A 24,560-nucleotide genomic window follows, 5' to 3' on the forward strand; every position below is an offset into this window, starting at 1 on the left:
GTGTCGGAGGTCACAGCGGAAGACGGCAGGGGTTGATGGTTCGGAGTTCACAACGGAAGACGGCGGGGGGTTGTTGGTTCGTGGCCGGAAGATTGAGGAGAGGTGCGGGTGAGTGTAGGTGGTGATGAGTTTGAGTGGCTATGATGGTTCCGGCGAGGATGAGAGGAAGAAGATGAGTATGGTGGTCGTGGATTGCGGAATGTGAGGGTGAAGGGTTTGTCGGCGAGGGAAGTGATGGAGGGTAGCGGTGAAGGTTCACTGTGATGGGTGCGAATTGGGATAGGGATCAGAGTTGTGGGGAAGAAGAAGATGGAAATCAAATGGAGATGGTGGTCGTGGATCTTAAGGGTGGAGGGGGAAGACGAAGAGAAAAAGCTTCTCTTTTTCTTTATATTTTATGTTTTTTCCTTTTACAGCAGAGAGAGCAGAGAGTTTGTGTGAGAGAAAAAGTGGATTTTTTTTAAAGAAGAGGAGCGATTCCTCTTTCTTTTTTATTATTTTCTTTTATTTATTTTTTTTGTCCTTTTTGGCTCAGAGAGAGACGTTGGAGTGTGAGAGAGTTTTTCTTTCTCTCTTTTCTGACTGTTGGCATGTCCAAAAAAAAGAAGAGATATTCTTTATTTTCATTATTAATTATTCAATTAATTTAAATGCTATTTTTTAATTGGATGATAGAAATGGACACGGATTGCTAATGAGGAGCATTGATCAATTTGAATTGATGGCCTGGATCAAATCAAAGAAACACACCAAGAAGCACATACTATTTAAATAAATTAAAATGCCTATAATGTTGCTTTTAGATGACTTAATCAATTTCAATCAATTGAATCAAATAGAATTCACAACTTTTAAAATAATCATGATAAAATTAAAATGATAACATGGGAAATTCTATTTATTTAATATGACTATTTTGGCGAAAGAACAAAATTAAAAACGACTAAAACTGAATAAATGTCGGGCGAAATTTTGCTCGAAAAATTAAATCGGATGCACTAAAATGATCAGCACAAAATATACTTATTGAAAAAATACAGCGTTTCTTTAAATTTTGAAATAAATTTTCACCGGTTAAAAGGCTCAAACTGATTAAAATGCAGCTGAAAAAGTCGTTGAAAAATATAACGAGCACACCAGGCTGAACAACGCGGACCGTAGATTAATAATACTGGCGTCTGCAAGTTTATTTTAGAAACTTTTTATTTGCTGATTTTGCACGTACTTGAGGAATGATTTAACCAAATTGTTTGTATTTTCAAGAATTTATTCCGACTGATATTTTAGATATTATTAGTGATGAAATGCATGTTATGTTGTACAACTGATGCAAATTGAAATCGAATTTATGAAAATTTTAAAATACCCGGACAAAATTGGGGTATGACAGTTGCCCCTATTTAATTACCTTGAACCAAAAGGTGTGAATGACAGTAGTCTTCGTACATTCGTGGTGGAAGATAATTAAATACAAAAGACCCGAATTTTGTCCTTTGAATTGCAAGGAAAAAATGCAGAAAGAAAATGCAATGAGAAATACAGCAAGAAAAGTTATTAGAAGGTAAAATGAAACACTTAAGACTCTTTGGGAATCGTCAGAACAGTATCTTGGATGTCACAATAGAGATTTTCCAAAAATGGAATGATACCTCAACTATACGAAGAGTTTCTGAGCATTATCAGAACAGCGTCTTGATTTGAACGCACGAGATTCTCTGAGGATCAACGGAGCAGTACCTTACATGATAGAATTAAGATATTCCAGACAAAAGGAAAGATACCTTAATTAAATCTAAGACTCTCCAAGGATATTAGAGCAGTATCTCTAAAGAAAATCTGAAATGAGACTCTTCATATTGATGAAGCAGTATCTCAAATAGTAAAAATGAGATTCTCTGTATCGAGTCGAAACAACATCTTATTTGATAGAATTAAGATACCTTAGTTGAATCTAAGACTCTTCGAGGATACTTAGAGCAGCATCTCTAAAAAAATCTGAAATGAGACTCTTCATATTGATGAAGCAGCATCTCATACAGTAAAAGTGAGATTCTCTGTATCGAGTCGAAACAACATCTTCTCTGATAGAATTAAGATATTTCAGCAAGGGGAAGATACCTTAATCGAATCTAAGACTCTTCGAGGATACTAGAGCATTACCCCTAAAAAAATATGAAATGAGACTCTTCATATTGATGAAGCAGCATCTCCAACAGTAAAAGTGAGATTCTCTGTATCGGGTCGAAGCAGCATCTTATATGATAGAATTAAGATGTTCCAACAAGGGAAAAATACCTTAATTGAATCTAAGACTCTCTGAGGATATTAGAGCAGTATCTCTAAAAAATATGAAATGAGACTTTTCATATTGATGCAGCAACATCTCAAACACAAAAAGTGAGATTCTCTGTATCGGGTCGAAGCAGCATCTTATATGATAGAATTAAGATGTTCCAGCAAGGGAAAGATACCTTAACTGAATCTAATACTCTCCAAGGATATTAGAGCAGTATCTCTAAAAAAATCTGAAATGAGACTCTTCATATTGATGAAGCAGTATCTCAAATAGTAAAAATGAGATTCTCTGTATCAAGTCGAAACAATATCTTATCTGATAGAATTAAGATATTCCAACAAGGGAAAGATACCTTAATAGAATCTAAGATTCTTCGAAGATACTAGAGCAGTATCTCTAAAAAAATCTGGAATGAGACTCTTCATATTGATGAAGCAGCATCTCAAACAGTAAAAGTGAGATTCTCTATATCGAGTCGAAACAACATCTTATCTGATAGAATTAAGATATTCCAGCAAGGGAAAGATACCTTAATCGAATCTAAGACTCTTCGAGGATACTAGAGCAGTATCTCTAAAAAAATCTGAAATGAGACTCTTCATATTGATGAAGCAGCGTCTCAAACAGTAAAAGTGAGATTGTCTGTATCGGGTCGAAGCAGCATCTTATATGATAGAATTAAGATGTTCCAGCAAGGGAAAAATACCGTTATTGAATCTAAGACTCCGAGGATATTATAGCAGTATCTCTAAAAAAACCTGAAATGAGACTCTTCATATTGATGAAGCAGCATCTCAAACTGTAAAAGTGAGATTCTCTGTATCGGGTCAAAGCAGCATCTTATATGATAGAATTAAGATGTTCCAGCAAGGGAAAGATACCTTAATTGAATATAAGACTCTCCGAGGATATTAGAGCAGTATTTCTAAAAAAATCTGAAATGAGATTCTTCATATTGATGAAGCAGTATCTCAAATAGTAAAAATGAGATTCTCTATATCGAATCAAAACAGCATCTTATCTGATAGAATTAAGATATTCCAGCAAGGTAAAGATACCTTAATCTAATCTAAGACTCTTCGAGGATACTAGAGCAATATCTCTAAAAATATCTGAAATGAGACTCTTCATATTGATGAAGCAGCATCTCAAACAGTAAAAGTGATCTTCTCTGTCTCGAGTCGAAACAACATCTTATCTGATAGAATTAAGATATTCCAGCAAGGGAAATATACCTTAATCAAATATAAGACTCTTCGAGGATAATAGAGCAGTATCTCTAAAAAAATATGAAATGAGACTCTTCATATTGATGAAGCAGCATCTCAAACAGTAAAAGTGAGATTCTCTATATCGGGTCGAAGCAACATCTTATATCATAGAATTAAGATGTTCCAGCAAGGGAAAAATACCTTAATTGAATCTAAGACTCTCTGAGGATATTAGAGCAGTATCTCTAAAAAAATCTGAAATGAGACTTTTCATATTGATGAAGCAACATCTCAAACAGTATAAGTGAGATTCTTTGTATTGGGTCGAAGCAGCATCTTATATGATAGAATTAACATGTTCCAGCAAGGGAAAGATACCTTAATTGAATCTAAGACTCTCCGAGGATATTAGAGCAATATCTCTAAAAAAAAACTGAAATGAGACTCTTCATATTAATGAAGCAGTATCTCAAATAGTAAAAATGAGATTCTCTATATCGAGTCGAAACAGCATCTTATCTGATAGAATTAAGATATTCCAGCAAGGGAAAGATACCTTAATTGAATCTAAGACTCTCTGAGGATATTAGAGCAGTATCTCTAAAAAAATCTGAAATGAGACTCTTCATATTGATGAAGCAGCATCTCAAACAGTAAAAGTGAGATTCTTTGTATCGGGTCGAAGCAGCATCTTATATGATAGAATTAAGATGTTCCAGCAAGGGAAAGATACCTTAATTGAATCTAAGACTCTCCGAGGATACTAGAGCAGTATCTCTAAAAAAATCTGAAATGAGACTCTTCATATTGATGAAGCAACATCTCAAACAGTTAAAGTGAGATTCTCTGTATCGGGTCGAAGCAGCATCTTATATGATAGAATTAAGATGTTCCAGCAAGGGAAAAATACCTTAATTGAATCTAAGACTCTCCGAGGATATTAGAGTAGTATCTCTAAAAAAATCTAAAATGAGACTCTTCATATTGATGAAGCAGCATCTCAAACAGTAAAAGTGAGATTCTCTGTATTGGGTCGAAGCAGCATCTTATATGATAGAATTAAGATGTTCCAGCAAGGGAAAGATACCTTAATTAAATCTAAGACTCTCTGAGGATATTAGAGCAGTATCTCTAAAAAAATATGAAATGAGACTCTTCATATTGATGAAGCAGTATCTCAAATAGTAAAAATGAGATTCTCTGTATCGAGTCGAAACGGCATCTTATCTGATAGAATTAAGATATTCCAGCAAAGGAAAGATACCTTAATCGAATCTAAGACTCTTCGAGGATACTAGAGCAGTATCTCTAAAAAAATCTGAAATGAGACTCTTCATATTGATGAAGCAACATCTCAAACAGTAAAAGTGAGATTCTCTATATCGGGTCGAAGCAACATCTTATATGATAGAATTAAGATGTTCCAGCAAGGGAAAAATACCTTAATTGAATCTAAGACTCTCCGAGGATATTATAGCAGTATCTCAAACAGAGAAATGAGATTCTTCAGATAAATGAAGCAGTATCTCGAATATTCGTCTCTTGGGGAAATTTTAAGAAAAGACTCCTTTTGAGGGAGATTTACTAGAAATGCTCTGCATGGGAAAAGATCATAAGAGACTTTTTAGGGTAACCTCTGCTTGGGGAGCAATGATTGTAAAGAAAGTGCTGGGAATATCATTATTAATCATAAAGTTGGAAAAAAATGGCTTACTGGAAAATGATTCCACGAGCGCATGCAGGGTAATAACTTTATTTGGAAATGAGAAATGTCCAAGATATACATGAATGACCTTGGATCCTGATATTTTGGTGTGATTTTTGTATGATGTTCCACTTTGAGCGGCATTACTATGATTGGATGATGCATGATATGCATGAAGGGATGCAATTGTTGGGGATATTTGGCTGTGCATGTCGCAATGCGAATGATTTTTATTTTGTTGAAATTCCCATTTTGTGGGAGTGTTATGCATGAGTATGCTGATGATTGATATGATTGCGTTTTTTTTTTTGAATTTTCTGTTTGGTAGGAAAACCATTTATGAATGATTCATATGATGCATATGGGAATGCAAATGGGTAATTGGATATTTTCTGTAGGATTTTATTTTTTGAGATTATTAGGGAATATCATCATTAAAGAGTTGATGGGAGGTAGTGAATGTCATCAAAGGGTTGATGGACAGGTAAATGTCATCGTCAAAGGGTTGACGGAAAAAATTGTCATCATCAGAGGGCTGATGTAAAAGAAATTCATTATGAAGTAACATCGTCATAGGATTAATGGAAAGGTAAAGGATGTCGTCACCAAAGGGTTGGTGGAAAAGGAAATATATATGTAATGTCATCGTCAAAGGGTTGACGGAATATAACTCGTCATCGTCAAAGGGTTGACAGAAAGAACTAAAGAATGTCATCACCAAAGGATTGGTGGAAAAGGAATATGTAATATCATCGTCAAAGGGTTGACGGAAAAGATTGTCATCATCAGAGGGCTGATGGAAAAGAGTTTGTCATCGTCAAAGGGTTGACGGAAAAAAACTTCACTAGAGAGTGGCATCATCAAAGGGTTTATGGAAAAGATCTATCATCGTCAAAGGTTTGACGGAACGGAAACTTCACCAGGGAGTGGCATCACCAAAGGGTTGGTGGAAAAGGAATTTTGTAAGATATCATCATCAGAGGGCTGATGGAAAAGAGTTGGTCATCGTCAAAGGATTGACGGAAAAGAAAAAAAGCCAGGTTATGTCCTCATCAAAGGGTTGACGGAAAGGACTTATTATGTTATGTATGCATATGATGCATGTTAATGAGAATTTTCTCATTTTTGTGAGAGAGATTTTTGATGTGCAACTTCCTTATTTGGAAGGAAAGTCATGTGTGTTTATTGTATGCAGTGCACGTGGTAATGCAAGATGAATATTGGTTGTCTTTTGGATTGATCTCCCTTTTTTCGAAGGCGAGATTTTCATGGTACCAATGTCGATTGGATTTCAGTTTATGAAGATGCCAGCAAAGTGGACTTTGTAGTTACCAATATGGATTAGACTTTTGGTTTTGGAGAAAGGTTTTGACTTCCCGACACTCGATCTTTTGAAGATGTGATAATTGGATGATAAACATGGATGCTCTTGGTTTCCCAAGTTTGATCTTTTGCTGATAGACAGTGTGTTTGTTCTTGAGAGAACCTCAACTTCTTTGCCTGATGTGCCATGATAGACTGCAAATGATTTAATGAGTGTAACGACGTAATCAATGCATGATGAGTGTTCTCTTTCTCTGCCCTAAGGCTCTTTGCAACTCGTCTATCCTAGCCTGTAGGGTCTTTGAAGGAATTCTCTTTTGAAAGGAAACCCTGTGAATGATTATACCATGGCCTGAACTGAATTTGCCCCAGTGTATGGGTCTTTCAGTAGTTTGCCCCCAGACGAGCTTTTGAATGGCTTGCCCCGTATTGACTGAATATTTTGAAATTCTTTGCCTCCTTGATCAACTGATGCTTGGAGTTTGTCTTTTGACTGACCAATTCATAGTCATTGGATACCATACCCCTAATCCATAGGGTTAGGAAGTAGTCTTGATTTGAGTCAGCATTGACGAATGATCAAGTTCTTCTCTGATTGTTTCTTTGAAGCTCCTTGATGTCAAGTACTTACTTGCAGTTAAAATTGTTTATTCAATCAATGGTAATTTTAATGCGATATTTATGCAGATTTGAAAAATCATTTATTGAGGTGATGTGATAGTGTGTGACGAATGAACCATTAGTCCAAACGCAGTGCTGGTTTAGCTAGTGTATGAAAGATATAGTGAGAATATGATGCCAATACAGGTGATTAGAAAATATTTAGGAGTCAGTTTACACAACCTTGTTGTAGTATGCTTTCAGAATAAACCCTACTTCAATTAGGTCTTTTAAGGGTTGTAACGTGGCTTGGTTCATGGTTATTGAAACAAAGGATGTAAGGCTCAAATTTTGTTTTAACCCACCCCTTCTTCATGATGATCTCTAATCCTACATTCAGTTAAGTCAACACACACATTCAACTTTTAAGAGAGTTTGGAAGTGCAAGATCTCTTGAAATGTTAGTCATCTTGTTTTGCTTTTTATGGATGTTGGTGACCCTTTGATTCTTGACATGGTGGTCACTGAATCTTGTTTTATTTTGTTGAGGTTTTTTCATGACCTTTTTTTATCTTTGATTTGATCCCTAACTTTTTCCTGGACCTCTTTTTGAAGCTTTTAGTCCACCGGGATTGCCTTAATTTTTGCCTAAGTCTCCTTTTTGGGTATTCGACTTAGCGGGCTCTTTCTTTGATTTTTTTTTTAAAATTGTGACTGCCAAGTTATTGGTCATTGAAGAACAACCAACATCACTTTGGGATTTTTTTCAAGGTTCCTTCTACACTTCAGGATGTGTGCGAAGAATGGCATGTGATTGATCTCATACAGGATGTTTCATCTTGTAATTTGAATGCATAGTCAGATTAACTAAACACTACCTTTTCCCAAGTTTAAACATAAGGGTTTGTATATCCGAAAGAAACTCCTACTTCTAGGCTCGAAGTGGTTGACTAGGGATTAACTTCTTATCTCTCTAGTGTTTGGGGATTTGAAACAATGCTTGTACATCATCAGTAGGGTTTTATCCGAAAGCATACAGTCAGTAATTATGGGTATTTTGTTTTCGTCCTCCTCCCTTCAATTTTTGCTAAAACGACGATTTTGATGAGTGAATGGGAGAAATATTTTTTTTTGTAGATGCAAAAGATGAGTGAATACGAAAGGATTCGTTCAAAACATGCATGATCATTTCATTAATATTACCATTAAAGGAAATCAACAAAATTTTGAAAGCAGATAAATACTTTAACATGCAAAGAATAAAACAAATGAAATGCTAGAAATATCCAAATGATTTCCAGTGCAGAGGAAGCTCTCTCGTGTCTGGTTCACTACTGGGTTAGCCTCCTTCAGAGTAGGGGTAGCTCTGCTGATCGAGATTAGCATGATAATCATCTTCAGATCTATTCTCGGAAATCTCTTCCACAGTTTGGACTGATGGATCTGCATATCTAGGCGAAGAAGTATTGTTGACTTGCACGCTTCGAGGTGCAAAGGAGAACCTCTTGGAATCAAGCAGGGTTTGTACCTTACTCTTGAACACTTTGCAGTCTTCAGTTGAATGCCCTTCTGCCTCAGCATGGATGTCACATCTAGCATTGGCGTCAACGCCTGGTGGATATGGATGACTTACTGGTTTTAGCTCCTTTGGCACTATCAGTCCTCTCTCAATTAAATATGGAAGTACTTGACTGAATGGCATTGGAAGTAAATCAATGTGTCTCTCTAGATTTCTTGGCCTTGGTTGAGCATGTTGACGCTGTCGATGTGGAAAATCCTGTCGTTTGTATGGCTGCTGAGGTGGAATCTGTCGTTGATACTGAAGAGATCCTTGATTTGTAGGATACTGACCATGAGGAGAGAATGGTCTCTGATATGGAGCTTGTGGGATTTCCCGAACTGCATTAACTTCAGCCTCTTCTTCCTTTTGGGAACTAGGAATAGATTCACTCTCCATGCTCTGGCTATTTGAGGCGCATTAGATTTTTCCACTTTTAAGGCCATTCTCGATGCGTTCTCCAATTGACACTAAGTGAGCGAAGTCTGATGCCGCACTGCTAATCATCCTTTCGCAGTAAGGGCTTTGTAAGGCATCCCTGAATAACTCCATCAATTCTTTGTCTAAGAGTGGTGGTTCAACGCAAGTCGCTAACTCTCTCCATCTTTGGGCATACCCTCTGAAGGATTCGTTGTTTTCTTTAGATAAGGCTCTTAACTACATGCGATCGGGAGCTATGTCCAAATTATATTTGTATTGCTTCAAGAAGGCGTTAGCTAGGTCCAACCATGATTGAATACGACTCCTTTCTAACTTCATGTACCAACTCAATGATGCCCCATTCAAACTATCCTGAAAATGGTGAATCATTAGCTTATCATCATGGGCATGATAGGTCATTTTTCAGCAAAACATCATCAAATGGTGCTTTGGATAGCTATCCCCTTTGTACTTCTCAAGTTCTGGTACTTTGAATTTTGGGGGTATAACCAAACCAGGTACCAAACACATGTCTAAAGCATTCAATTCAAGAGTATCTTTTCCTTCTATGGCCTTGAGTCTTTTCTCTAGCACGCGACATCTTTTAGCAATCTCATCATCTTGTGGTTGTTCAACATTAACCACTAGGCTTGTTCCATGGGAATCTGGCACGGAGAATGCAAAGCTGTGATACTCAACATCATCCTGGTAAGAGGAATCTCGAACAATATGACGTTCCTGTACAACAGAGTTATCAACTGGGGTTCACACAAGCTGAGGTTGGGTAGGATCATCTACTGGAGCTAGCACAACATTCCCAACCAATGCAGTCTGCTGAATGTTGTCTTCCCTCTTTGCTAAAGCTATCATAGCTTCCACAAGTTGGTCTAGCTGGTTTTTCATCGAGTCAACATCTCCTCTTGATGCAATATGACTTTGTTCCAATGGATCCATGGTCTCCCAACAGCTACTTCAAGTCCGATACGAGTGTTGGGAAATCAACTGCAGGTTATGGACAAAGGATGGATGAGTTTTTTGTGTATATTTTTTTGCGAAAAATGATATGCAATGCATGATGAATGCAAATTCCATGACATGTGTATGAGTGTAGTGACATGTTCAGGATCGTAGGGTCAAAGTGTTCTCAGATGGATCAGCATAACGGGTAAACGACAGGTATCTCTGATTAATGGAATCCCATGGGTAGGCTCTACAGTTGGTAGGTTCCTAGAGTCACAAATATTTCTTGAGGACGTCACTGCCACGACGAAGACTCGCCGGACAATAATATCCTTAAGAAGATCTCGTCTAGGTGAGCTCTTCGTATTATCCCAACAAGGAAGGCTCCATGGGGATTCTACTACACAACTCTCGGGTCCAGGGTTCTAACAAGGTTCTCAGAGTCATAGATCGAGGTTGGAAATATTATTGTAAGATAATAATACGTCCAAGGGATCTCATCTCATTGGGGCTTTCGTATTAACCCAACAAGTCTGAAACTTCGTAGGTTAATGTCGCATCCGCGAAAAACAACCGGCGAAGCTCAAATAAAAACACAACACAGAGCCGCCACTGCGCGTTATTTATCCCAAGATAGGGAAAGGAAACGCTCAGAGAAACCCGGAAAGGAAATGGTCTTGCGACCAAAGAGAAAGGGTAAGGGAGTCGGTTACGCAAGGGGAAGGTATTAGCACCCCTCACGTCCGTCGTACTCGACGGGATCCACGTTCTAAGAAAATAAAAGGTTGCTAAACATCACACACACACACAGGGAACGCAGGTGGGGTTAAGAGAAGGGAGCTCGATAGGACATCGCATCCTATGCCTACATATCTCGTCTGGAACGAGAATCAGAGCCACTGTAGTTCGGCTTACGCACGCCAAACAACACAAAACATACAAACAAACAAGGGTGGCAAACATGGAGCCCGACAACCACTAGATGGAATTACGTCAGCATCCGAACCAAAACACGCACAAAACGGCAAACGTGGAGCCCGACAGCCAATTACTGGACTTACGTCGGCATCCGAACCAAACACAATCAGATAACAAGTAAACACACGCAAAAAAGAAAAAGGTTGCCCGGAGTGGTCTCGCACGACCACCTGCCTACATACCTCGTCTGGAACGAGGATCAGGGCGATGTAGTTCCCCCTCAAGGGAAAGAAATAACATGCAAACTAGTAGGGAGTCGGGAACTCGAGCCTACAAGTCATCAAGCAAGCCAGAAGAGACGCTGAGACGTCGGAAGAAACGGCACACACAGACTAACAGGGAGTCGGGAACTCGAGCCTGATAGCTGCCAAACAGAACACACGCAAAAAAGAAAAGGGTGCCCGGAGAGACCTCGCGCGGTCTCCTGCCTACATACCTCGTCTGGCACGAGGATCAGGGCGATGTAGTTCCCCTGAAAGGGACTGAATTACTAGCCAGAAACCAGGGGAAGACACACTACCAGGGAGCTGGACTCGAGCCTAGTGTTGTCATGCATCGTTACCCTAAGTTCAGTTTTCTATCCTACTTGCATAAGCAAACTACTCCTATCCAGGAAAGAAGCAAGCGTACAAGCATACAAAATAATTCAAGCATACATCAACAAGCATCTCAAACAGATATCCACATAGCACGCACTATAACCAAACAAGTGGGCTCACACAATAGGTTTGACTGCCTCAGCAAGTCATCTGTACGGGCTGTGTTTGCTCTTAACCTTGCCATTACGAGGCTAAGGTGAAGCAGATGAAAGGTGAAGTGAGGATCAGACCTCACAGCTCTTATCCCTGACCAGGGAGAGCTTCTGACAAATGAGCATGGGTCCAGAATGGGGGAACCCTTCTATACTCAGAGGCTCTGACACAATGTGCACTGCACAAGATCTTGGGCTTGTGATCTCAATGCTACAACCATGTAATGGGAGCAAGGAGAAGACTCAACTGAATAGTGGGGGATAGATTGCATATCCCTACCTTCCACCAATTGCCTTGATTAAGGACTTTACCTGCTTAGGCACAATATTAAACAATCACAAACATCGCCTCTTAAGGAGGACTTCAGACAGTTTGCCCGGTCAAATAACAGACCGGGTCTCCAGACTACATGAAGTTAGGAAGTTATACCTCAATGCAAGTTGCTTAAGCAAAGCAAAGCAAAAGTTCGCAAGGAACTGAGCAACTAAAAGTACCTGGAAACAGTCAAACACAGTTAGTACTCAGACAGACAAAAATAAACAGCAAATATTAATCAGTCAGACTATACAAACTAATGCACAACAAAGGCAAGCTATGAGCTCAAGCCCAAACTTCACAACCTACAAAACAAAGTTATGTTAGTGTACAAACATCAAACAACATCAATTGAATTGACTTGGATCATTCTCCATACACATTGCACCTTTTCATCCTGAAAAATCAATCAAATGTTAGAAACTAGACCACTAGGCCAAGCCTAGGGTCCAAAGGCAAGAAAAATTCCTAAACAGCAAGGGATATCCAACCAAAGTCAAATTAATGTCAAACAAAAGCCAACACAATTAGTCCCATGTCCATATCATTCATCATGTTCATTTTATGCACAAAACAAATCAAACTAGTTCAAATGGAACACCAAACATCCAAACAGAACTATTGCATTCAATTCCATATCAAAGCAATTCCAAAAATCCTCAAATAAATTACACCTAAACAGGACATATCCTAGGTCTAGCATGTCAAATTTCAGCTTAATTGGTCAAAGGTATCTATGTCAATGAAAATCAACAAAAACAGACACAATTATATGAGCCAAATCACAACATCAACACATGCATTCACTTCAAAAATTCACAAGTCAATGAAAACAGTAAAGAAATGAGTGGGACCAAAACAGGGATGTCACATCATGTGTCTACAACTATCATACCAAATTTCATGATCATTCAATACCATATGAGCATTTCACATCAAATATTCAAACATGTGTCACATGAACTTGCATAATCAACCACCAGAGATGAAAAATAGCAATCAAATTGAAAATGCAATGGAAAAATCCATAAAAATACACATAGCATCTTAACATGTTAATGAACATCCATGCAAAATTTCATTCCATTCTAACAAGTCTAGGTCATTAAAATAAATCCAGCAAGTTGACACAAAGAGGTGTGACACAAATTGTCACACCTAAGTTCAAAAATTCATAACTCAAACACCAGGTATCAAAAATTCATGAAATCTACATGTAAATCACCATTAGCCGGCCCACAATTACCACAAAAATTTTCAAGCATTTATTTGTAACTATGAGCATTTCACAATCAAAATGGTAGAATGTATCAAAAATGCACACATGTGAAACATCCCTAGGTCAAACACAATTTCCACCATGCACAACTTCAATCAATAGGTCAATAAAATTCTACAGTCAAAAAGGAAGTCAACACAAAAATCCCCATATTTTTATGATTTTTTATGAATTTTTGGTGAATTTTTTAAAGTGATTATGAATTTTTAAGAATTTTTTAGAATTAATATAAATTAATTAGTTAACCAGTGGCAATATTGTAATATCCAGGCAAGCGCGGGAGCGGTAAACCTCCTATTCAAATTTTCAAACCAAAAATTGGATCAAACACAGTTTTGCGCTCGGAATTCATCGTCTCCCCCACGCGTTTTCCAGAAATCCGTAAACATGAAGAACAACAAACTTCAATGAAAATCAACAAGCGAATAGGCGTTGGAAAGGTCTAAGAACAAGGAGTCCAAATATGATCCTAATTTAACCTAACTATTCCTAAATCTTACGGATCGATCGACCTAGGGTTTGGTTTCAAAACTTTCAATCCAGATTACTTCACCTACGGTTATCCATTTGCAAAACTAAACACATCACTACGATCTATGATAAACAAGCTACAAAACGCACATAATCACTGGCCAAATCATTAGACTCGAGTTCTAACCTTGATTTGAAGGCAATGTTGGAATCGGAGCTTTCAAGGTGTTGTGATGCGAAACAGTCGAAGAACAAGCTTCAAGGAGTAGCCTGGAACACTCAGGATCAATGGCAATGGCTTCTAGAAGGAGGAATTCGATTTCACCATGGAAGGACCTTGCTTGAACAGTCGTGAATGGTGGTGAATTTGAGATGAATCTTCACAAACAGATGAGGTAGATGATGAATGAAGTTTGCAGCAAGAAGAATTTCGAAAGTTGATCAAGAATTGAGGAAGTTCTTGTCAATTTTTGGTTTTGGTGTTCTTGAGAATTTGAGAGAATTTCAAGAATTTGAGATCTGATTTTGGGAAATGTGTTTTTCTGTTATGATTAGATGATGATTATGAATATATATGATTGCTTAATCACCACTTAACCATGTTTAATTAACCAAATGGAATGTGTTAGTGAAATGGTTAATTTTCAAGTTAGGGACAAAATGGTACTTTCACATATAAGCCAATGCCAGCTCATTGACAGCTCACACACTCTCAAAATGACATGTGTGAGCTGTTGCAACTTGTTTCACTCTCATTGGATGCATATTTCTCATTTTCACTATGTGATTGCACTTTGTCCATTTTTGCAATTTCATTTCAATGGCCAATTTCCAAACCATGAAGCCTAGCCATGTTATGATGATTCCAACAACTTTCAAATACCATTTATGAGGTGTTGCAAAAATCCCCACTCAAAAATTCCAATTATTTCACAAGTTAGACAATTTTGCCCCTGGTCCATTTAACTGTCCAGTTGAAATTTGACTTTTTGCATTGACCACTTTTGGGAAAATCCAATTATGCACCATGAAAGTACATGTCAAATGGAGTTTGTGCATATAAAGAACTTCCAATTTGGACACTCCATGTGGAAGTTATGCCCTCCTGATTATGGGTCATTTTTGCAATTCACTGGGCCATATCTTGACAACCATACATGGGATTTTCAAGTTCTTGGACTTTTTGGAAAGGTGAGAATAAGATCTACAACTTTCATGTTGAACAAATTTTCATTTAAAGCTTCCTTGGACACGTGGTCTTGAGGTCAAAAACTTTCCACTTTTGGAAACTTCTATTACAAGTCACTTTCTATTTTTGGCAGTTTTTGTTCTGACTTGATTTTCTCCATTCTTAAGCTTTGAGATGTCATACAACACTTGTTCCAACATGAATGAAGTGCATCTAACTCATTTCCACCTCCAAATCCATCAGATCATGTACAGTTGACCACAGTTGACTTTTTCATCTGATAGATGAATCTGGCAATGCATAGATCAATCTGAGCTCCAATCTTCAACTGAAATGGCCCAAGGGTGAAACCCTAGCCTCAATAAGCACAATATAACCATAGAATGAACCCCATAACCATCATAGACCCCATCTCCTGATCATGCCCTAATTGGCCCAATGCAACTGATTAGGGTTGACCAATGGTCAAAACCCTAATCTCAAGGAATCCTGCTTCAACACTTGATGATAACCAACCATGATGATGATGATGAATCATTGTAATCAAGATGAAGATCAATATCCTTGGAGAATCATAAAACCCTAATTCACAGCCCAATCCTCAGATGGCTAATGATCAGTCAACAAAACCCTAGCTTGCACTTTGACTTCCTCATCTTCTGATCAGGACTTGTGAGGATGACTTGCACAATGTAACCACATGATATGCAATATGCAATGCCTAATGACCTAAAAATAATATGTAATATGTTATGCTAGTCCCAAGAGAGGAGGGCAAATTTTGAGGTGTTACAGCTGCCCCTATTCAATCCACTGTGAACCTGTCGATACGAATAGCCTTGGCTTTCGGATGATCAGGATGAAGAGTGATTGAATACCAAGAACAGACGAACAATTTGCACTCTGATGGGATAATAATTAACAACGCCCGTCAGCATCGGCGAAGAAACAATCTCGAAAAACGTCGACCTGGATACCAAAATCAATGGTAACTCAGGGATAACCATGGTCTGATCACCACACATCCACGCGGGATTATCATCTCCTCTTTTTTCTTGCTTTTCTTGAACCCCGAAATTTTCTTATTGCGCAAACGATCCTCAGATCTCTGCATTTGAACCCCAGAAGATTTTCTCTGCTCTTTTTATTTTCTTTTCTTGGACCCCGAAATTTTCTCTTGCGCAAATGATCCTCAGATCACCGCATTTGAACCCCAGAAAATGCCGCAGCACTCCTTTTTGCCAAAATAATGAACCCCAATCTCCAGTTTGAACCCCAGTCGCCTGACGATAACTCGCGATCGCCAATATGAACCCCATTCTCCAGAAAATGCCGCAACATCTCCTTTTCTCCGTTTGAACCCCATCTCCAGAAAATGCCTCAACATCTTCTTTTCTCCGTTTGAACCCCAGAAAATGCCTCAACATTTCCTTTTCTCCAATCTCTCGTGATAATTCCGCTGGCAACGTCGGAAATAACACCACACCACTCTGAGGGCGACATGTCAGAGGGTAAACCTTCATAAAGAAGGTAACATGTGTAACTCTTCCTCAGAAGACACCTATACCGACCTCCATTGGCCTCAGCCAGAGTCTAAGGTGACACATGAACAGAAGAAAATCCTAAGGACCTCATCCTGGATATAATCTTCAACTCTATCTCCATTTGAACCCCAAAAAATACCTCAGTATCTCCTTTTCTCCGTTTGAACCCCAGAACATGCCTCAGCATTTCTTTTCTCCATTTGAACCCCAGAACATGCCTCAGTATATACCCTTCTCTGATTGAACCCCGATCTCCAGAAAATGTCGCAACATCTCCTTTTCTCCATTTGAACCCCGGAAAATCGCGCTGATCGCGTAACGTCTTCTGATTTTATCTCCATCTTTGTCTGACGGAAACATTTCCTCCAATATCGCACTACTGGGGAACATTGCTAATCTGACATTTTGATGCTAAAACTCCTCAGAGTAACACCTTCACCCTCTGGCCAAAACCACTTCTCAAACGGTAACCACGGCTTGAGACTAGCTTATGCTCGCAATGATGCATGATTGATTTTTTCTGCGTAATGCTCCATAATTATGGAAATGCTACGCAATTATTATTTTTCTATGCAATATGCCATGTTATTTTTTCATGATGGATGCATAAAAAAGAAATATCCCCCTCAAGGGACTCTTCTGGGGAATATGAGACTCTCTGTTGAGGAACTCGTCACTGCTCTGATTCCACCTTGCTGGGGAATAGCACTGCTGCTGGGAAAAGGCAACCCTTGCTGGGGGAAGAACCTCCTTTGCACCCAATCCACTCGAGGAACTGCTGGGGATAAGCACCACCAACACTCTGTGGGGATACAGCCATCTTTGACTTGCTGGGGATATCAACCCTGATTCTGCTTCAGGAAACCCTCACAAATACCTGACGACTTCACTGGGGAAATACTCACAGATACTCCGCTGGGGAAATAGCAATCTCCAGACTCATCTGGGGATGCATCACTCTATCACCTGCTGGGGAATAACCATCCTGACCCTACTAAGGAATGCATACTACTCCACTGGGGACAACCCATGCAATCCATAGGTAAAATCAACTCAGCTGGAGATGCAAAAATCCGTCCGCTACGGGAACTTGTTCAACCCACTGATATGATGAACACTGCTGGAGATATATTTCATTGAAACCCGCTCCACTCGGGGAATAACAACCTTCGGGCCTGACTGCCGAGGAAACACCGCTATAAACCTGCCGGGAATAACCATCCTGACTCGGCTGGGGAAATCACAGACTTTGGATCTGCTGGGGAGCTAGTCCTCTACCTCTGCTTGGGGACTTAGCTGGGAAATGAGGAAAGTAGGTACAGAACACCCACCGACTCATCGAACCATGGTATCTACCTCCCAATCTCGTATCGGCTTTCCTCTTTTGAGAATTTCCGGACTCATCTGGACCTTTTCTGCTCCATCATCTTGTATTCCAAATCGCCCCGCGCTCGACGAGAAACGTACTCCTGGGATTTATACAGAAATTTCAATTTTCCGACTTTGAAGAGTCTTCTTGATTAATTCCAAAGGTCGTCGGACATCTCGACGTCTTCCTACCGTTCTTTCTTCATGCACTCGTCCCTGGTCGGACTCTGCGGGGAATTACTACAAACTTTCAAGTCTCTTGACTTTGAAGAGTCTTCTTGATTAATATCAAGGATCGTCGTACGTCTCAACGTCTCTTCATCGTTTTTCATTCGTTCGTCCCTGAGCGAACTCTCTGAGGATCCGTTACAAAGCTTCCACATCACAACCTGCAAGTGAGTGACGAATACCTAACAGTTCCTGCAAAACAGATCATCAGATAAAACCGTGCCCCAGGCGTGTCAAGATTTCAACACTTGGGTCACTCAGTCCTTCCAAATAAGATTTCAAGCTTTCAATCTTATAAACATGCATTGGAAGGAAACCTGTATGTTTTAAAAATGCAAGATTCTTTATCAAAAATATCTGGATGTTTTTGCAATCAAAGCGGTAATGAAAAACAAAAACAAAATTATTTGACTGAATGTGCATTTTATTGATTTGAAGAAGTGTGGCTCAAATGAGCAATACAAAGGAAGCAATTCCTGAAAAGAGGTAATTGTGCACAAACGGAAAAATCTATCCTAATGGCAATGTGAAACCCGTAATCTCATCGAGTTCCAACTCGGTTACACCCCATATGTCCTCAGACTCTCCGTGCTTTCTGCCTTCTGAACAAGACGTTTCTGATTGATCCCTACCGGGTATTATCCATGATGCTTTAACCAAAGCGCAAACGATCATGCTAGACGCAGTTGTTCGTTTCAATCCCTCTTTTACCTGGACCGCCCTTTCGGGTTTTCAGTCCACCGGGATACCCTTTTTTGCCCAAGTCGCCTTTTCAGGTTTTCGACTTGCCGGGTGTACATTTTTTCCATTTATATCCCTAATTTTTGCCCGAACCTTTCTTCTGTTTTTGGTTCGCCGGGACGCCCTTTTTTGCCTGGACTATTTTCTTCTTTTCGTCCAGCGGGTCTATTTACACGAAGTATTTTTTAACTGCGTCCGCATTCACAGGGGATGGAAAATCCTCGCCATCCATGGTCGTTAACAACAAGGCTCCGCCAGAGAAAACCTTCTTAACCACGAATGGACCTTCATAATTCGGTGTCCATTTGCCCCTTCGATCGTTTTGAGGAGGAAGGATCCTTTTCAGCACCATATCACCTACGTGATATACCCGAGGTCGTACCTTCTTGTCAAAAGCACGCTTCATCCTTTGCTGGTATAACTGTCCATGACAGATGGCTGCTAGCCTCTTCTCTTCAATCAGGCTCAACTCTTCATACCGGGTCCTTACTCATTCAGCCTCTTGCAACTTCACGTCCATCAGGACTCTCAAAGAGGGAATCTGAACCTCAACAGGTAATACAGCCTCCATCCCATATACCAACGAGAAAGGAGTTGCCCCAGTGGATGTACGTACCGACGTTCGATACCCATGTAATGCAAACGGCAACATCTCATGCCAGTCTTTGTAGGTTACCACCATTTTCTGCACAATCTTCTTTATATTCTTATTGGCTGCCTCAACCGCCCCATTCATCTTCGGACGATAGGGAGAAGAATTGTGATGCTCAATCTTGAATTCCCGGCACAGTTCTGCCATCATTTTATTATTCAAATTAGAACCATTATCAGTAATGATTCTCTCGGGAACCCCATACCGGCAAATGATGTCTCTCTTGAGAAATTTGGCAACGACCTGTTTCGTCACATTCGTATAAGAGACTGCTTCTACCCACTTGGTGAAGTAATCAATAGCCACTAATATGAATCTGTGCCCATTCGAAGCTGTAGGCTCGATTTTTCCAATCATATCAATGCCCCACATAGCAAACGGCCACGGAGACGACATTAAGCTCAACGGATTTGGAGGCACGTGCACCTTATCAGCATAAATCTGGCATTTATGACACTTCCGCACGAAATTGAAACATTGGGCCTCCATTGTCATCCAGTAATAACCTGCCCTCATCAGCTTCTTCACCATTGCATTCCCACTGGCATGGGTACCGAACGATCCCTCATGAACCTCTTTCATCAATTGGCTTGCTTCTGCATCATCAACACATCTGAGCAAGACCCAATCAAAATTCCGCTTATACAAAACCCCATCCTTATTAAGGTAAAACACCATGGCTAACCTCCGTAGAGTCTTTCTATCTTTCTTGGATGCTCCCTCAGGATACTCTTGAGTCTCAAGATAGCGTTTGATATCATAATACCACGGCTTCTCATCACCAGGCGCTATATCAACAGCAAACACATAAGTCGGTCTATCCAGACGACCAATCTCCACACTGGGGAACTGATTCCACCTCTGCACCTTAATCAAGGCAGCTAGAGTAGCCAAAGCATCTGCCAAAGGATTCTCCTCTCTGGGCACATGATGCAGCTTCACTTTGGTGAAAAACGTCAACAACCTCCTCGTATAATCTCGATACGGAACCAAATGAGATTGATGCGTATACCATTTCCCGTTAACCTGATTTATCACCAGAGCTGAATCTCCATATATGACAAGGTTCTTGATCCTCAAATCAATCGCCTCTTCAATCCCCAATATGCAAGCTTCATATTCAGCCACGTTGTTGGTGCACTCAAATGTTAGTCGGGCAGCAAAAGGAATGTGGGATCCTTTCGGCGTAACCAAAACAGCACCAACACCGCTTCCATTCACGTTAACGGCCCCATCAAACATCAAAATCCATTCGGATTCAGGGTCAGGCCCCTCCTCCGGGATTGGTTCCTCGCAATTTTTCGATTTGAGAAACATGATGTCCTCATCAGGGAATTCAAACTTCATCGGTTGATAATCATCAATAGGTTGTTGGGCAAGGTAATCAGACAATACACTCCCCTTAATCGCTTTCTGAGAGGTGTACTGAATATCATATTCAGTTAAAATCATTTGCCACCTCGCAACCCTTCCGGTCAATGCTGGCTTCTCGAAAATGTACTTGATTGGATCCATCTTGGAAATCAATAAAGTGGTATGAACCAACATGTACTGCCTTAGTCGGCGAGCAGCCCAGACCAAAGCACAACAAGTTTTCTCGAGCAGTGAATATCTTGTTTCACAGTCGGTAAACTTTTTGCTAAGGTAGTATATGGCATGCTCTTTTCGACCAGACTCGTCATGCTGCCCCAATACACACCCCATAGACCCCTCGAGGACTGTCATGTACAGAATTAACGGTCTTCCCTCCACAGGAGGCATCAGAACCGGAGGCTCCTGCAAATACTCTTTTATTTTTTCAAATGCCGCTTGGCAATCATCATTCCACCTGACCGTTTGATCTTTTCTTAACAATTTGAATATAGGTTCACACGTGGCTGTTAGATGAGATATGAACCGTGAAATGTAGTTCAATCTACCTAAGAAACCACGAACCTCTTTCTCCGTTCTCGGTTCAGGCATTTCTTTTATTGCTTTTACTTTCGCAGGATCAACCTCGATTCCTTTCTCACTTACAATGAACCCCAGCAATTTACCGGACCGCACTCCGAACGTGCACTTGTTCGGATTCAACCTCAGTCTGAACTGTCTCAACCGGTCGAACAACTTAGCCAGATCTACCAAATGCCCCTCTTCTGTCTGGGACTTTGCTATCATGTCATCAACATAGCATTCAATTTCATGATGAATCATATCATGAAACAAAGTCACCATGGCTCTCTGATAAGTAGCACCGGCGTTCTTGAGACCAAATGGCATTACCTTGTAACAAAAGGTACCCCACGGTGTGATGAACGTTGTTTTCTCCATATCATCTGGCGACATTTTGATTTGATTATAGCCAGAAAAGCCATCCATGAAGGAAAACACCGAGAATTGAGCTGTATTATCTACCAACACATTAATGTGAGGTAGCGGAAAATCATCCTTCGGACTAGCTCTATTCAGATCTCGGTAGTCCACACACATTCTCACTTTCCCATCCTTCTTCGGGACTGGCACAATGTTCGCAACCCATGGCGGATAATTAGTGACAGCAAGGAAGCCAGCATCCCACTGCTTCTGCACTTCCTCTTTAATTTTCATTGCCATATCAGGTCGAGTTCTGCGCAATTTCTGCTTCACTGGAGGACAATCTGTTCTCAACGGTAGCTTGTGCACAACAATATCGGTATCCAACCCTGGCATATCTTGATAAGACCAGGCAAAGATGTCGACATACTCTTTCAACAATGCCACCATTCTGCTCTTTACACTTTCCTCCAAAGCAGCCCCGATTTTTACCTCTTTCTTAACCTCATCGGTACCCAGATTCACGACCTCAATCTGTTCCTCGTGCGGCTGAATCACCTTCTCCTCTTGTTTTAACAACCTGGCTAATTCCCCTGGCAGTTCACAATCTTCTTCGTCTTCTTCTTCAGCAAGATAGATCAGATTGTCGAAGTCATACAAGGGTGTAACAGGATTGTTATCAATGAGATCCGGAGAGGAATCGCATCTGCATGAATGTTGATTCATGCATTGCTTTAGAACCGGTGTGACAAATTGAAAAAGAAAAAATGAAAACATTGCCATTTTTATCTTGTTTTTATTTTTAAACTGCAAAAATAAATGAAAAACAGGGACACCGCTTTTAACTGAAAAACATCCTTTATTAATGATGCAAAATCTTGCAAATTTAAACATGAGGTGGCCCTTACAATGGACCATTACGTGTCGGGCAACACGCATGGCTTTCATGCATATAAAAATGAAAACAAGAAAAATATTACTCTTCAAGGAGAGTGACCCGGATGATCTCTTCGGCCTTCCAGTTCTGGATTTCCATCCCTGGTGTGCACGGCTTTATCCATTGGTCCATGTCGCAGTCACTATCAGTATCTTCACCCATCATGCAGACGTGATCCGGATCCAGCATTCCGGCGCTTGTGAAGGTTACTGACGTACGACGTCCTCTTCCTTGCCCAGACGAGCCTCTGCCAGGCTGATATCCAACCCCAAATCGGTCTTTCTTCTCAGGGATCTCCATCATTCTGCCCCAACCAGGAGCCTCTCCACTCTTGACCACTTCAGCAGCCTGCCTATATGAAGCGATAGACGGTTTCTCCTCTTCCTGCTTAGCAAACAGGGCATTCTCCACCTTAACGGTTTCGAAAGCCTGACTGGGCGTCTCCCATATTTCTCCATCCATCTCCATATATTTGAAAGAAGACAGGTGGCTGACAAAAATGTCCTCCTCTCCACAGACAGTGACGACCTGACCTTCCCAGATATACTTTAGCTTCTGGTGCAAAGTCGATGTAACTGCTCCCGCAGCATGAATCCATGGGCGACCCAACAGGCAACTGTATGCCGGCTGAATGTCCATGACATAGAAAGTCGACTTGAACACCTCAGGTCCAATCTTCACCGGCAATTCAACTTCCCCAAATACAGCCCGTTTTGACCCATCAAAAGCCCGCACAATCAAATCAGTCGGGGTCAAAATCAATCCATCACAGTTAAGCTTCGCCAAGGCCTTCTTTGGCAACACATTCAATGAGGAGCCGGTATCAACCAGCACATGCGAAAGCACGGCCCCTTTGCATTCCATTGCTATGTGTAGCGCCCGATTATGATTTCTGCCGTCCACTGTCAGGTCCATATCCGTAAAGCCCAACCCATGGCTAGCATGCACATTGGATACGACCGTCTCCAGCTGATTAATAGTGATCTCCTGAGGAACATACGCCTTCTTCAAAATTTTCAATAAGGCCTCCCTATGCCCCTCTGAGCTCAGCAGCAATGAAAGAATTGAGATCTTGGAAGGAGTCTGCTGCAAATGATCAACCAGTTTATACTCCGACTTCTTAATGATCCTCAAGAACTCTTCAGCATCATCATCAAATTTATTTTCCGACCCCGCAGGCGCCGGTGTCACCACAGGAGTATCACCATTATCCACCACAGCCTTTCCCTTTGCCCTGGCTAAAGCCTCGGCCTTTTCTTTTTTATCTTTTTCTTCCTCCCCTCTCCTCAACGCATCAGGAGCAAATAGCCTACCGCTGCGAGTGAAACCGCTGGGACCGGCATTATCCACCTTTAGCACGGTGGTTTCACTTGCAGATTGCTCTTCCACCTTCTCGCCGTTGCAATACACCTCCCCACCATAATGCCATGGCACGGCATCATCTTTGTCGTAGGGAATTGGCCCAGGTAACGTGATGGTAACTGGAGCCTCCTCGCTAAGATTCGACAAATCCACCGGATCATAATAAATTGTTATGGTGGAGACCTCTTCCTTCTCTTCCTTGTCAGCCCTTTCGATCATGATAACCCCTTCGTCCATCAGCCCTTGGACACACTTCCGCAGAAGCTCACAACCATTCACAGAGACAGTGCACTCAGCACAACCAGACCCGCAGCCTGGATAAACCCCATTTTTTAACAACAACCTCTTGACCTCGGCCAAAGGCGTCTTCAACTGACTC

This window comes from Lathyrus oleraceus, chromosome 2, assembly GCF_024323335.1.
Source record: "Lathyrus oleraceus cultivar Zhongwan6 chromosome 2, CAAS_Psat_ZW6_1.0, whole genome shotgun sequence".
Taxonomy (NCBI): Eukaryota; Viridiplantae; Streptophyta; class Magnoliopsida; order Fabales; family Fabaceae; genus Lathyrus; species Lathyrus oleraceus.